A 13,482-nucleotide genomic window follows, 5' to 3' on the forward strand; every position below is an offset into this window, starting at 1 on the left:
TCAGACTGAGTTTAGCAAACAAAACAGGCAATTCATTCTGATGTTGCCAAAAAACCCAGTAAGGGAGAAATATGAACTAATTGGTTTATATCAAAGATAATAATCAAACCTACTGTTGTAAATCGGGCATTAACCAAATATTTGGTGGTTGATAAGCAAGCTAAATTATTAAAAGAAAAACGTATGAATGGTCCATTGTTTTTTATCTGCATCAAAATACCTTCATACTCTATTTAAATCCAAAATGAGGACATTATTTGAAGTTATTATGATCTAGTTGTTTGCTATATGAAAAACATAGAAAGACATTTAGATCAAATGGAGTTTTGTAGTAAATGAATCATTGTCTAGCAAAACAAAAGTATTACTTTAGTAACAATATAAAAATATTGATTTAAGAAAAGAGACTGAAAACTCCCTCTCGTACTATTCGGTAACATCTGAGGTTTATAATTGATCTTCAGTAAGAAGGGGAGAGGATGAGGAAGCTAAGTTCTCTGTATTTTTTTTTCTTTTTCCCGAGATAAAATTTTGCAAGTACCATGTGCCCATGTGACCGAAAGAGAACATGCTGTAAAAATGTGAGTGAATTGTTTTCTTCCCCAGCACATTTCATTCCTCATAGCACTTTTAAAAATCTAAAGTTTAACTTATATCAAGAAAAAATTACAATAAACAAAATTACGCATATATTTTAAAAAACTAGTTAATTAACTAGCACTTTTTTACCTTTCACCTGAGCAGATAAATTTCTATTCCAGACTGAATTTAACTCTCTAATTCTATTCCCTCTCAAGAAAAGCCATTTTTCACCTCACAACTCATCTACTTTCAAGAATTCTACATAATGTAAGAGCTTCTTCTCCAAATATTCACTCATATTTGTCCTTTTCCTTGTCCTTATGAGTTTGAGACTAAGACTCTGCACTGTGTTAATGAAAAACAATCCAGCCTAAGAGAAAAAAAGCTTATAAGAGTTTATTTGAGCCAAACTAACGACACTTGCCAGGAAGCAAAGTCTCAATGGATTGAGAAGATGCTCCGGAAAATGGCCGTTTTGCAACTTATTTTATACATTAGAATCAAAGGAGGAGGGTTACATGAAATCCATTGGCTGTAGATTAAAGGCGTGGGAGAAAGCAAAGCAGGGAGATCTCTGTCATTGGATAAAAAGTAAAATGGAGAGACATATACTTCTTTTACATGGGTGGGTACAGGATAATTAACAGTTTTTTATAGCACATCGAGGTAGTATTTGGGGAACAAGATAACAATGAAGGATTTTGTGGGTTCCTACTCTAAGGTGGTGGGTTTGTGTCCCCTGGGGGGTCTGTAAAAAGAGAATACTCTGACATTCTAAGGCTCTGTTATCTTAGATGCAAAAAGATAACAGATAAGATAAAGATTGACCTTTCTCAAGGAAGCCACAAGCCAAGGATGTGACTACTGGCCACAATTCGCTTTTACTTAGGAATTTTTATGTTCAGACCCTCTTATGTGGTTATTTGCAGGGTCCTGAGCTTGTCAGATTTAACCTGTGGCCCCTTTTTCCATCTCAGGAACCACCTTTCACCCGTCTCCCTCCCTCTGTTACCCAAGAACAGGCCCTTCTTGGCACAGTGTCCCGGTTTGGTTCCTACATCCAGGGTCGAACATGGCGGTGTCCGGGCTTGTCTCCCACACCGGGGTCGACCCGGCAGGCTGGACTAGATTCCCACACTGGGGGTCGAACCCAGGCCTTGGGGAGGAAAACTGGGGATCCTAGCCTCTACGTTGCCAGGGGTAGGCCCTCCTCAGCACAATGTCCAGGTTCTTGGCATCTCAAGCAAAGAATTGAATGAGACACAGAGGTAAAGTGGTGAAAGAGAAGTTTTTTAGAAGAGATAGTACCCTCCAAAAGTTTGGAGTGGGCAAAGCACAAAGGAGTGGCCCAAAGGCTTAAAGGGCTCATTATTAGAAGAAACGTACAGTCCAAAGGGTTTGGAGCCGCCCCCCCCCCCCCCCGCCCCCCAGCAAAAGCAAGGCTCAAAAGGCTCTGACTGGTGAGGTCTTGGAGTTTTTATTTCCTTTTCTTCTAGAATGGGCCTTTTCTCTCTAGGTATGGAGCCACTTGATTGGTACCTGTGATGGACAATGGCTAATGGTTATGGTAAACAAGGGCACGTTTGGGGGGAGAGGGGAGGTCTTTTGAGCGGTTATTTCCCATAGACTATGTTGGACGTGCAGGAATGTTATCTGACCTATCCAGGCATCTCGGAGACCCAATTCCTGTCTCTAACTGCCTGCCTTATGCCCCCCTTGAGAGACATGATCCCTGTAAGTCTCTATGGGAAATTGAGGAACAGGAGATCTCTTCTTCTGTATCTGCTTCCTGCTGAATGTGGCCGTTGTCCCTAGCTATTGGGGATTCACAGGACTCTCACCCTATCTGATCTTAGATGAGGGGAAGGGGTCTCAAGATCCGCCTGGAGGACCAGGTTGACCTCTGTGGTTGGGATATAGTGGAACTCTTGTTGGGGCATCACTTGTATCGTAATGGCCCCTAGATGAGGAGAGCTAGATTTTAGTTAATAGAGTTAAAAGTGTTGGCCCAAGATGCAGGATTCAAAGCCATTGACACAGGGTGACTGCATGATGAAAAATTGTTCAGCTTCATGGAGCCTGGCCTTTCTTCTGGTTTAACTGGTCATTCAGTTGTTGTTCACCGGGGAGCTAGGCCTGGAAAGATCACTGTAATGCAATGACCATAGTCAACAGACATTAGGGTAATTACCTGAAGCAGGAGGTAGGAGATGTTTATGATTCAGGTTAAAAACAATATATTATTTATGATTAAGAAACTGATTTGAAAAATGATTATAACCAGTGTTAGGCACAGATGGAAGAATGAGTTGCGGGAGACCAAAATTGGTCTATTAGGATTTATTTGACGTGTTTGGGCCGTGGGAGGTCAGGCTAGAAAAGACCATAACCTCCCCGAGCAAAAAGGGGTGTGGAGTGTTATAGGAGGGGGGTAAATGAGGCTGTTCCCCCTTCAACGCTTCAGGGGGTTTTCAATGTGTTGTCTCTCGGCAACAAAGGCTTTCTGAGCATGACCAAGCCCTCTGGCTACACATCCTGGCCCCCAGGCCGCCTTCTGGACCCACTGCCCAGACCCACTGATCATAAGCCCCTAGGAGACAAACACAAGCCAGCAGGTACAAAGTACAAAGCAAGACAAGATGGCTTTTAGGCTAAGATGGTTTTTACATTCCAGGCGCTTCTCCAGGCCTAAGGCAAATACAAGCCAGCAGGTAGAAGGTATAACGCAAGACAAAACTTAGAGCTTCTATAGTGAGAAGAAAACTTAGAGTTTCTATAGTGAGAAGCCCTTTTGTTTGGCCCATATCGCCTCCTCACTACCCTCTCAACCAGCTAAGGCAAGAGACATCCATTACCTCAAAGTTGGCCTGTTAATTGTAGCAGAACACAGAACCATGAAGTCAGTACTTCATTTCTGAGTTTCAGAAGTCTAAGCTCCAAAGGCAGTCAGTTTCTTCTTTCTGGAGAGTATATTCAAGGAAGTGGCGGGGCAGATACAAAAGGGTTAGATATTGGTGTGATTCCCAGAGAATGGGCTCTGTGTGCTGGCTGATGTCTGAGACCAAATACTAGGAAAGAAAAGAACAAGAGAAACCCTAATTAGAGCACAGGTGGGAGGTCTGAACCCCAGTCCAAGTAAAACACTGGGAGGCTACAAGAGCTCAAGGGCCCCTTTATCCAACATGTGTGGTGTAGGTAGGAATTGCCTGTTGCATGTCTAGGCAACAAGGGTGTGAGACAGCCTGAGAAAACTCTTCTTCTGCCAGCATGGTTTGGGAGCACAGCCAAGGATTTTTCCAAGCCTTTTAGAGGGGCACTGTAGTAATGAAAGAACTGAAGCAAAAACGTTTGACGTTGGGAAGAAGGAAGACTCAGCTGCCACTTATGTGCCACTGATCTGCTGACCAGATGGGCTCATGGGATGATGGACAAGTCAGCAGATGCCAGCACGAAGTGATCACAGTGACCAAAGACTGGTGTCATTTCCTGTGCACCTGAGTTTGTGGGCTGATACGTTCGCCAGTCACCGCTCATGTTTTCTCGTCTTCTTCAATGTTTACTTTGCTGAAAGAGGTATGAATGGCTACTTATCAGAAAACTGGTAGCACAAATAGCATCTGCCTATTTCTGTATCAATTCAGGATTTTAATAATATGCGTGTATCTGAAATTTAGTAACGAGAACGGGATTTGAGTCTGTGGAAAAGGTTGAGACAGTTTAGAGTATTTATCTACATAATATTTTTTTTAAAGATTTTATTGGGGAAGGGGAACAGGACTTTATTGGGGAACAGTGTGTACTTCCAGGCCTTTTTTCCAAGTCAATTTGTTGTCCTTTCAATTTTAGTTGTGGAGGGTGCCGTTCAGCTTCAAGTTGTTGTCCTTTCAGTCTTAGTTGTGGAGGGCGCAGCTCAGGTCCAGGTGCAGTTGCCGTTGCTAGCTGCAGGGGGCACAGCCCACCACCCCTTGCGGGAGTCGAGGAATTGGACTGGCAACCTTGTGGTTGAGAGGATGCGCTCCAACCATCTGAGCCATCCGGGAGCTTAGCGGCAGCTTAGCGGCAGCTCAGCTCAAGGTGCTGTGTTCAATCTTAGTTGCAGGGGGCGCTGCCCACTATCCCTTGCAGGACTCGAGGAATCGAACTGGCAACTTTGTGGTTGAGAGCCCACTGGCCCATGTGGGAATTGAACCAGCAGCCTTCGGAGTTAGTAGCATGGAGGTCCAACCGCCTGAGCCACTGGGCCGGCCCCTACATAATTATTTTTAAAATTTTATAACACCTTCTTTACTACTCTTATTGTGGTTTAAATATATTAAAAGTTTAGTTAAAATATTAATAGAATGTAAATTCTACAAAATATAGTTCATCATGAGAAATGTTCAGGAGAAATATAAATAAAATTAAAAGGAAAGAATAAACAATTTTCAAATGTTGCAGATGGCGATGTTTAAACATTTTGAAAAGCAGCTGGCTTAACACCTTAGTATGCATGACCTAGATGATAAGGAATTTTAAATACATCTTTTGCTAATAAATGTATGTGATCAGATATAATAATTCAGGAAAAAACTGTTGTACAGGATTTTACTGAGTTTAAAGGTTAGGCCTTTTCCTATAACTATAATGTCAGTTTTTATCCAGGTTATATTAACCTATTTTTTTTAATGAGGCCATAGTAACAGCACATATTGGAGCATTTCTGTTGTCTAGCATAGTACCTGGCTCAGAGGTGCTTTAAAAACTATCTTTTTTGAATGGATGAATGTTATCTCCTTTTCGAAATACTATACCCCTACTAATTCAGCTTACAATTATTGCATTATCTTAAAAATTCATATTGAACATGGAGTCAACTGAAAAACCATAACACTTTATTTCTGACAACATTTCTGTGAAAGCATATCTTTTTCACTGCTTTTAAGGCAAACTAATTTGTTCTTTTCCTATCTTTTTACAGTTGATCTCAAAATGTAGGATCATTTGACCATGTTTCCATAGTGTGCAAGTTTTACATGAGAGGACTGGAAGCAACATTATTATTGTATGGGTATAAATATCTAATTTTACAAGGAATGGCTGTTAGAATCCACCAAATGTTAGAAGTAAGTTATACATGCTTAACTGACATCCACAGTTATTTTATTCATTTTATCTGACTAATGCTGAAAGTAATGATAATTAGCCAAGAGCTAGTGTGTGTTAGATGATAATTACTGCCTCAGCCGGGGGGAGCGCAAGGCTCATAATACCAGCATGGGCCAGGGAGCTGAGTCCTACACAACTAGCCTGAGAAACAACAGCTTGAACCTGAGTGGCAGGGGAGGTGGAAGAAAGGGGGGGAAAATGCTAACACAATTCTTTGGCTACATTTATGGTTACAAATATCTACTTCTTTCTAGGGCACTGGCTCTTCTCCGAGGAACCACTAGGAGACCATGAGAAAGTTTCCAGGAGTTACGAGCCTCTTAGGCATTTTTCCTAATTAGATTTTTACCATCAGGTCAATAGTTCAGCCTTAGCTAATTTCCTGTAGTCTGAACAGCTAAGCTTATAATTTCAAGCATATCAAGGTCAAATGAGATTAAAGCCAAATGCGTTGGCTGTGAGTGGCTTAGGGCCAGCACCAATGGACATAGCAATCTGGGGGTTTTTTGGGTTTTTTTTAAAGATTTTATTGGGTAAGGGGAACAGGACTTTATTGGGGAACAGTGTGTACTTCCAGGACTTTTTTTTTCCCCAAGTCAAGTTGTTGTCCTTTCAATCCTATTTGTGGAGAGTGCCATTTCAGCTTCAAGTTGTTGTCCTTTCAGTCTTAGTTGCAGGGGGCACAGCCCACCATCCCTTGCGGGAGTCGAACTGGCAACCTTGTGGTTGAGAGGATGCACTCCAACCAACTGAGCCATCTGGGAGCTCAGTGGCAGCTCAGCTCAAGGTGCCATGTTCAATCTTAGTTGCAGGGGGCGCTGCCCACCATCCCTTGCAGGACTCGAGGAATCGAACTGGCAACCTTGTGGTTGAGAGCCTTCTGGCCCATGCGGGAATCGAACCGGCAGCCTTCAGTGTTAGGAGCACAGAGCTCTAACCGCCTGAGCCACTGGGCCGGCCTGCAATCTGGTTTTAAAATGTCTTAGCTCTCCTGATTTAACATACTCACTCAACTCCAGCATGACCTTTCTTTGTTTCAATGTCCAATCAGTGTGCCTAAATCTAGAATCACAATACGACAAACATTAAACAGGAAAGGATGCTGTGACAGCAGGTATAAACCAGGCAAACAAGGAACAGTTATCTCTATTTAAATCCTGAAGGCTAATATAAATAGAAGGTTACCAGATACCATGAATTGTAGTGAATGCTTCAAAGACCCTTTTCTCAGCTCTTAATTTATATCATATTTTTAGGCATGGCCTCTTCATTGACTTCTGCCATCTCAAACTTTCGCCTTATCCTGACCACTGGCATTTCCTTTGGTTGATGGACTGGATGTCCTTGAAGTCTAAAGGTAGCCTTACAGGTGAGAATAGCCCTTGTTGGAATTTCAGCAACTTCCTTTCAGCCCATAATCGGCATTCAAGCTCAATCTTGCATACAAGATTCTTGTACTAAAATCTTTTTGTTGGATTTGTTTGCAATATAATTTCTTATTTAAAGTCTTCATTATGTGGATGACTCTTACAAATTGTCTTATTTTTCTTAATTATAACATTTATATTAAAATCAACTTCAACTGAGTTTTCAGAGTGCAGCTAATTAATGTGTAGCCTAGGGTCTGATCAGGTATTATCTGCACAGTAAACTTCTACAAACATACACACACCTGTATCTTTTTTTCTTTAATTTTTTTTTTGTTGGGGAATATTGGGAAGCAGTGTGTTTTTCCAGGACCCGTGAGCTCCTTGTCAAGTCACTGACTTTTTTTCAATCTAGTTGTGGAGGGCTAAACTCACTGGCCCATGTGGGAATAGAACCAGCAACCCTGGTGTTATGAGCACTGTGCTCTGACCACTGGGTAAACCAGTCACCCCACACATGTGTATCTTCATTAGGCAACTTTGCCTACCCTCAAATGTTAAAAATATCCCTTTTTATGGCCAACCACTTCCCATTGCTTTCCATCAAGACTCCTCTTTCTCACTTGGTATTCTCTTCATCAATTATGCACTTTTTCTCCTATATTTATCCTACCAGTCCCCTGGGTCTCTCACAGTTTCTAGGTTTACTCCTTAATAAAAAGAGAGAGAGCAAGAGAGAAAGAGAGAGATAGAAACTCCCTCAATTTTGCATCCCTTTATAGCTACTATCCCATTTTATGACAGCCAAGATTCTTGAAAGTCTACTGTGCCCTTGTTATTTCTCCTTCCTTATTTGCGTCTTAACTCACTTAAGTCTTATTTTTGATGCCGTAATAACATCAAAACGGCTCTCCAAAAGTCCTTAGTCATCAACATATTGTTAAATCCAATGGCTTTTCGGTATTTTCTGTCTCAATTCACAAGCTCTGTTTGACACCTTTGAGAACTTATTTTTTCTTGAAACTCTCAAATTGCTTGATTTCTGGGGTATTACTTTCTCTGGGTTCTCTTCCATTTGTGGATGAAAAAGGGGCCACATACCAAATCTGACAAGCTCAGGGGAGGCCAGCATGACAGGCCCTACAAACTCAGAGACAGAAATTAACCACATAGGATGTTCTGAACACCAAGATTCCTAACTAAAAGCAGGTCATGGCAGGTAGTCACATCCTTGGCCCATAGCTTCCTTGACAAAGGTCAATCTTTACCTTAAGTGAGCCTGTCTTTTTGCGTCTAAGATAACATACCCTCGGAATATCAGAGTAATCCTTTTTTCAGACCCCTCAGGGCACAACCCACCTCACCACAGCATAAGACTACAGAACCCCTCATTGTTATCTTGTTTCCCAAAATACCATCTTCTCTATGTGCTGTGAATGTTCATTGTTAACTATCCTGTACCCACCAACGTAAAAGAAGTATGTGTCTCTCTGTTTTACCTTTTATCCAAGCCCAGAGATTCCCCTACTTTGCTTTCTCCCATCCCCTTACTCTACCAACAATGGATTTCATGTAACCCGTCTTATGTCTCCTCTTTTGATTCTAATGTATAAAATAAGCTGCAGAACTGCCAATCTCTGGAGCATTTTCTTAATCTGTTGAGATTTTGCTTCCCAGCAGTTGTTGTCAGTTAGGTCCAAATAAACTCGTTAAACTTCTCTACAGGTTTGGACATTCCTTACATCCACACATTTCATCTCAAAATCTTTTGCTCTCTTTTTTAACTAATTTCTTAACTATTGATGTATCTCAGGATTTCAACCTGCTATATTTCTGACCATAGTAAACTGCACCATTATTTATCCATTCAACTACTCAAATCAGAAACTTTTGTCTGATTAGAGGCAGATTCCCACATGATAAGATCTTAAAATATATCTCTTAAATATCTCCCTGCATGGATAACCCTTCCCTCACGCCCTTCTCTACCTTGCTAATTCATACTCATTATTCAATAGTCATCAGAGACTTTGTCTTTCCCAGGAAATCTTCCCTACTCCATAAGCAATTTCTGAACAGCACAAAGCAAAGCTGGAAGTATGAAAATAACTGAGTCCATCTCTTGCCAACTGACTGCATATTTCTCGTTCACACTAAGAAAAGCAACTGAAAGCCTTTGAGTTAAGACTAACTTCGATTTAAGTTCTTCTGGCTATCTCTTAGAGCCTGTTAACTGGCCATACCATCTGGCCTTGTTTTCATTATTAAGAATAGATGAGGGTAAATGGGGTCATATATATCATGATGGAAGGAGAACTGACTCTGTGTGGGGAACACACAATGTGATATAGATGTTGTATTACAGAATTGTAAATCTGAAACCTATGTAACTTTACTAACAATTGTCACCCCAATAAACTTTAATTAAAAAAAAAAAACAAGCATGAAGCTATAAAACTGAGATGGGTAAAATATTCACATGAACCCCCCAATTCAACATAAGTTGCATACTAGAACTGTCAGCTATTCTAGAACAGCTCAAGAGAGTCATACTAGATTCTAGGAAAATTGAGAAGTGAAATTTGTTTCTGTCTTTTCTTTCAACTTCATGATGTTCCTCTCTCTGGATAGATATTTGGAGTTCCAGGTTATAGATATTTGGAGTCCACTTGCTCCATATCCCTAATATTATATCTATTATTATTATTGTTGTTGTTGTTTCCTTAGAATTAGCTAAGCTAATGGAAGTTGATGTTAAACATGCTTACATAGAACTTATGCCCATTTGAATATTGATGGAACTGGTACTGGGGCAATGCATATAATAAATTCATGAAACCCTTGACTTATAAATAATAAATATATTATTAATGATTAAATTCAGAGATTATCTGACTTTTAATGTGATTTCTTTGCAGTTTTTATTAAAACACTTATTTTTAATAAGAAATGAAGAAACCATTTTAACAGGATAGCCCTTGTGCATGTAAAAAATAATAAGAGTATTACCTTGACTGGTAGGACAAACTAGTTATTGAGACCACTCTTCCCACTGAGAACAACTATAAAACCTGCATAAAATATGTGGTGAAAAAATGTATTTGAAGTGATCAGGATCCTAACAAGGTAATAAAGAATTACTGGATGAGGAGACAGAAATGCAGAAAATTGAGCCTTGACAGAAATATGGAGGAAAAAAATCCCTTTGGGGCTGCTTTCGCTGAGGGATCTTTGGTCAACCCAGAAGCAGGGGCAAGGAAGCTGAGCAACACAAGTGAAAGAATTCAGGGGACATGGGGACAAATTTTGCTCTCCAGAGTACACCAATAGTGGGAACACTTAGAAACCCACAATGCTTTAGGTCTCAGAAGATTGCATTCTAGGAGTTAGGGTAAACTGAGAATGATCAGCTCTTGCAGAGATGGCAGAACAGCTTTTAGGCATCTGAGAGGTTCTGAAAAACTTCCAGTTGTAGCATTTAGCACATTTACATTTAATGTGATTGGTATTAATAGTATTTGAGTTAAAACCTGTAATCTTCCTACTTGCTTCCTACATGTGCTGCCTATTTGCTATTCCTTTTACTACTTTTGTAACTTCTTTAACCATCTGCCTATTTATCTGCCTCTAACTTAACTTTTATTTTGATTGAAGTTTGAGTTTTTTGAATCTATGGATTGAAGTCTTTCTATTAGTTTGCGGAAATTCTTGGTGGGTATCTCTTCGAATATTGCTTCTGTCCCATTTTTCTCCCTTCTAAGACTTTAATTAAATGCATGTTATACATTCTAGAAAAATACAACTTACTTACTTAAACTGATACAGAAGGAAATGGTATATCTGAATATTCTTCTATTAAATAAATTCAGTTGGAAATTAGTTGTTCTGACTACAGGAAATTAGCTAAGGCTGAACTACTGACCTGATAATAAAAATCTAATCACATCTAAAAAACAAAATAAATGAACAAACAAAACAGAAACAAACTCAGAGATACAGAGGATATTTTGATGGTTGCCAGATAGGAGGGGGGTTAGGAGGATGGGTAAGGGGAGGAAAGGGATTAAGAAGTAAAAATTGGTAGTTACAAAATAGTCATGGGGATATAAAGTAAAGCATACAGAATATAGTCAATAATATTGTAATAACTATGGATGGTGTCAGAGGGGTACTAGATTTATCAGGTGGTCACTTTATAAGTTATATAAATGTCTAATCACTATATTGTACACCTGAAACCTAATATAATATTATACGTCAACTGCAGTTGAAAATTTTTAAATATATTTTTAAAAAGAAAATTAAAATTAAAACCACAGAGTATGAGAAAACATTTGTGCATATGTGTGTATACACACACACAGAGCACTCACTTTTTATTGAAAAGAATACATAACATTAAGTAAATGTCTAGAATAGCAAAAATATATAACCCTATATTAGTAAAGTAAACTTGTTAGTTTTGCATTTTACCCTCTATGTGCATGAATATTTTCATGTTGTAATTATGGTGTACATACAACTTTGATTATTTTATTTTAACATAAATATGTTATGATTTTCTACATTCTCTGTTTTTAAAGTCTTCATAGGTATAAATAAGGTAGTTATGTATAATAAAAGTTGGAGCTAATGTATGTTAATATTGTAAAGAGAAGGAACTTTTACTGGTGCAAAAAAAAGTATGGCATAAATGAATGACATGTGGAAAATACTTAATAAATTAGTTTTTACCATTTTCCATGTTTTATGGTTTCCATTATAAAAATTAGATAGATTAAAACAAATCAAGTGTGTAAGAAAGTCAGATTTAAAACTTTATGAAATTCTTTACTGAAATTAAAATTTCTGAGTTTAAAGCCTTAATATTTAAATTAAATTTACCTCATCTTATTTAGAAAGTACAAGAGTAAGTTCATAATCATAAAATAACATGAATATTTAAAAATATATGATTATAAATTACGAAATATATTTTTAACTGCAAGATGAAAATTTCATTTATTAATTTAAAATTCCAAAAGAACATGAATACAAAACCGTTACCATTCAAGCTATAACCTGATTCTTATTTGAAATTCATCATGGAATACTATGAGAATTCATCTCAAAAATATTTCAACCTCCAAGTTATTGGATATAATGTAAGATTATAGTCAGGAGAACTAGAATTCTATTCCGTATTTTACCTGTGAGGAGTTTTGTGACCTTGGATACACTTAACTTCTCTGTGTCTAAGAATCCTTTAATATATAAAAATAGTTACATGACAAAGTTTACATTTTTTATTTGTGTTAACTTTTAGATATCTGTATGCATGATCTATGTGTGTACGTGTACAGGAATGTGTAAATATATAAAGGGTAAGACATTCCTCTACTTCTTTTTTCAAATTTTATATTTATTGTTTTGCCATTCACATAAACTTTATCTCAGCAATAATCTTCTACATAGCAAAAGAAGTGTTTCCAGTATAAAAGGGGTAGTTTGATTTTACTAACAAAGTCATTGATAACCACCTAGTTACCAGGCCCTGTTACGTGCTGCTTTCTGAATGCAAGATTATATAAACAATTATACTTTTTCTATTTTTTAATAACTTCTAATAACTACAATCAAGATGATTGCCAACAGTAACACACACATGAATCACCGGATGATGTGGTTAAAATGCAGACTTGGATTCAGTAAGGTTCAGAATCCAAGATTCTGCATTTCTAACAAATTCCCAGATGGTACCCATACACTGCGGCACAGATAACGCTTTGACAGCGAGGGTGAGCTTTCTGTACTGCTGCTTAAAAGTTCCCCAGGCTTTTTCCTCTTCAATTGTTTGTTCTCTTTGGTGTTTGGCATTCTGTACTTCTTCTTGGCTTATTTTGCTATTTCCTGGTTCTATTCCCCTTGAAGTACAATCTACATGTTAGAAGATAACCCTAAACTCTTTCATTTATAATTCATTTTTCAGCCGATTGTGCTATCAGTTACTGATGTAAGTAAGAGTTGCGATAGGTAAGTCTTCCATTCTTATAAAAATATCCCGTTTCTTTTTGTAGATCTATCTTCCTAAGGGGAGCACTCACTTGGGACCAAACAAATTAGATGCCAGAAGCACAGATACTAGACTTCAGTCCAGATGAGTTCGGGGGCTGCAGACCACACAGGTGAGAGGAAAATAAGGTGAAATACAAGAGAAATGCATTTGCTAAAGGAGTCCTGGAGTTTAAATTTAGTCAGCTCCCAAGGGAATTTTATTTTGCAGATCTACAAACTGACAGAAATGCCTGGGATAAAAGTAAACTATGTCATATTCTGGTGCCTATCTATCTTTATATATGCTACATAGGGTTTTAACTTTTTCATATTAATTTGGCAAAGTTCTGAACAG

At 38.5% G+C, this 13,482-nt stretch overlaps 1 long non-coding RNA gene across 1 annotated transcript; it reads left to right on the top strand.

Annotated features, from left to right (window-relative positions):
* Positions 1-5,543: 5,543 nt before the first annotated feature.
* On the top strand, positions 5,544-13,258 carry LOC117024439 (uncharacterized). The gene is made up of 3 exons (XR_004423451.1): positions 5,544-5,684; positions 6,984-7,096; positions 13,151-13,258. It is a non-coding gene; the product is annotated as an uncharacterized LOC117024439 (long non-coding RNA).
* The last annotated feature ends 224 nt before the right edge of the window (positions 13,259-13,482 follow it).

Source organism: Rhinolophus ferrumequinum, chromosome 7 (genome assembly GCF_004115265.2).
Source record: "Rhinolophus ferrumequinum isolate MPI-CBG mRhiFer1 chromosome 7, mRhiFer1_v1.p, whole genome shotgun sequence".
Classification (NCBI taxonomy): Eukaryota; Metazoa; Chordata; class Mammalia; order Chiroptera; family Rhinolophidae; genus Rhinolophus; species Rhinolophus ferrumequinum.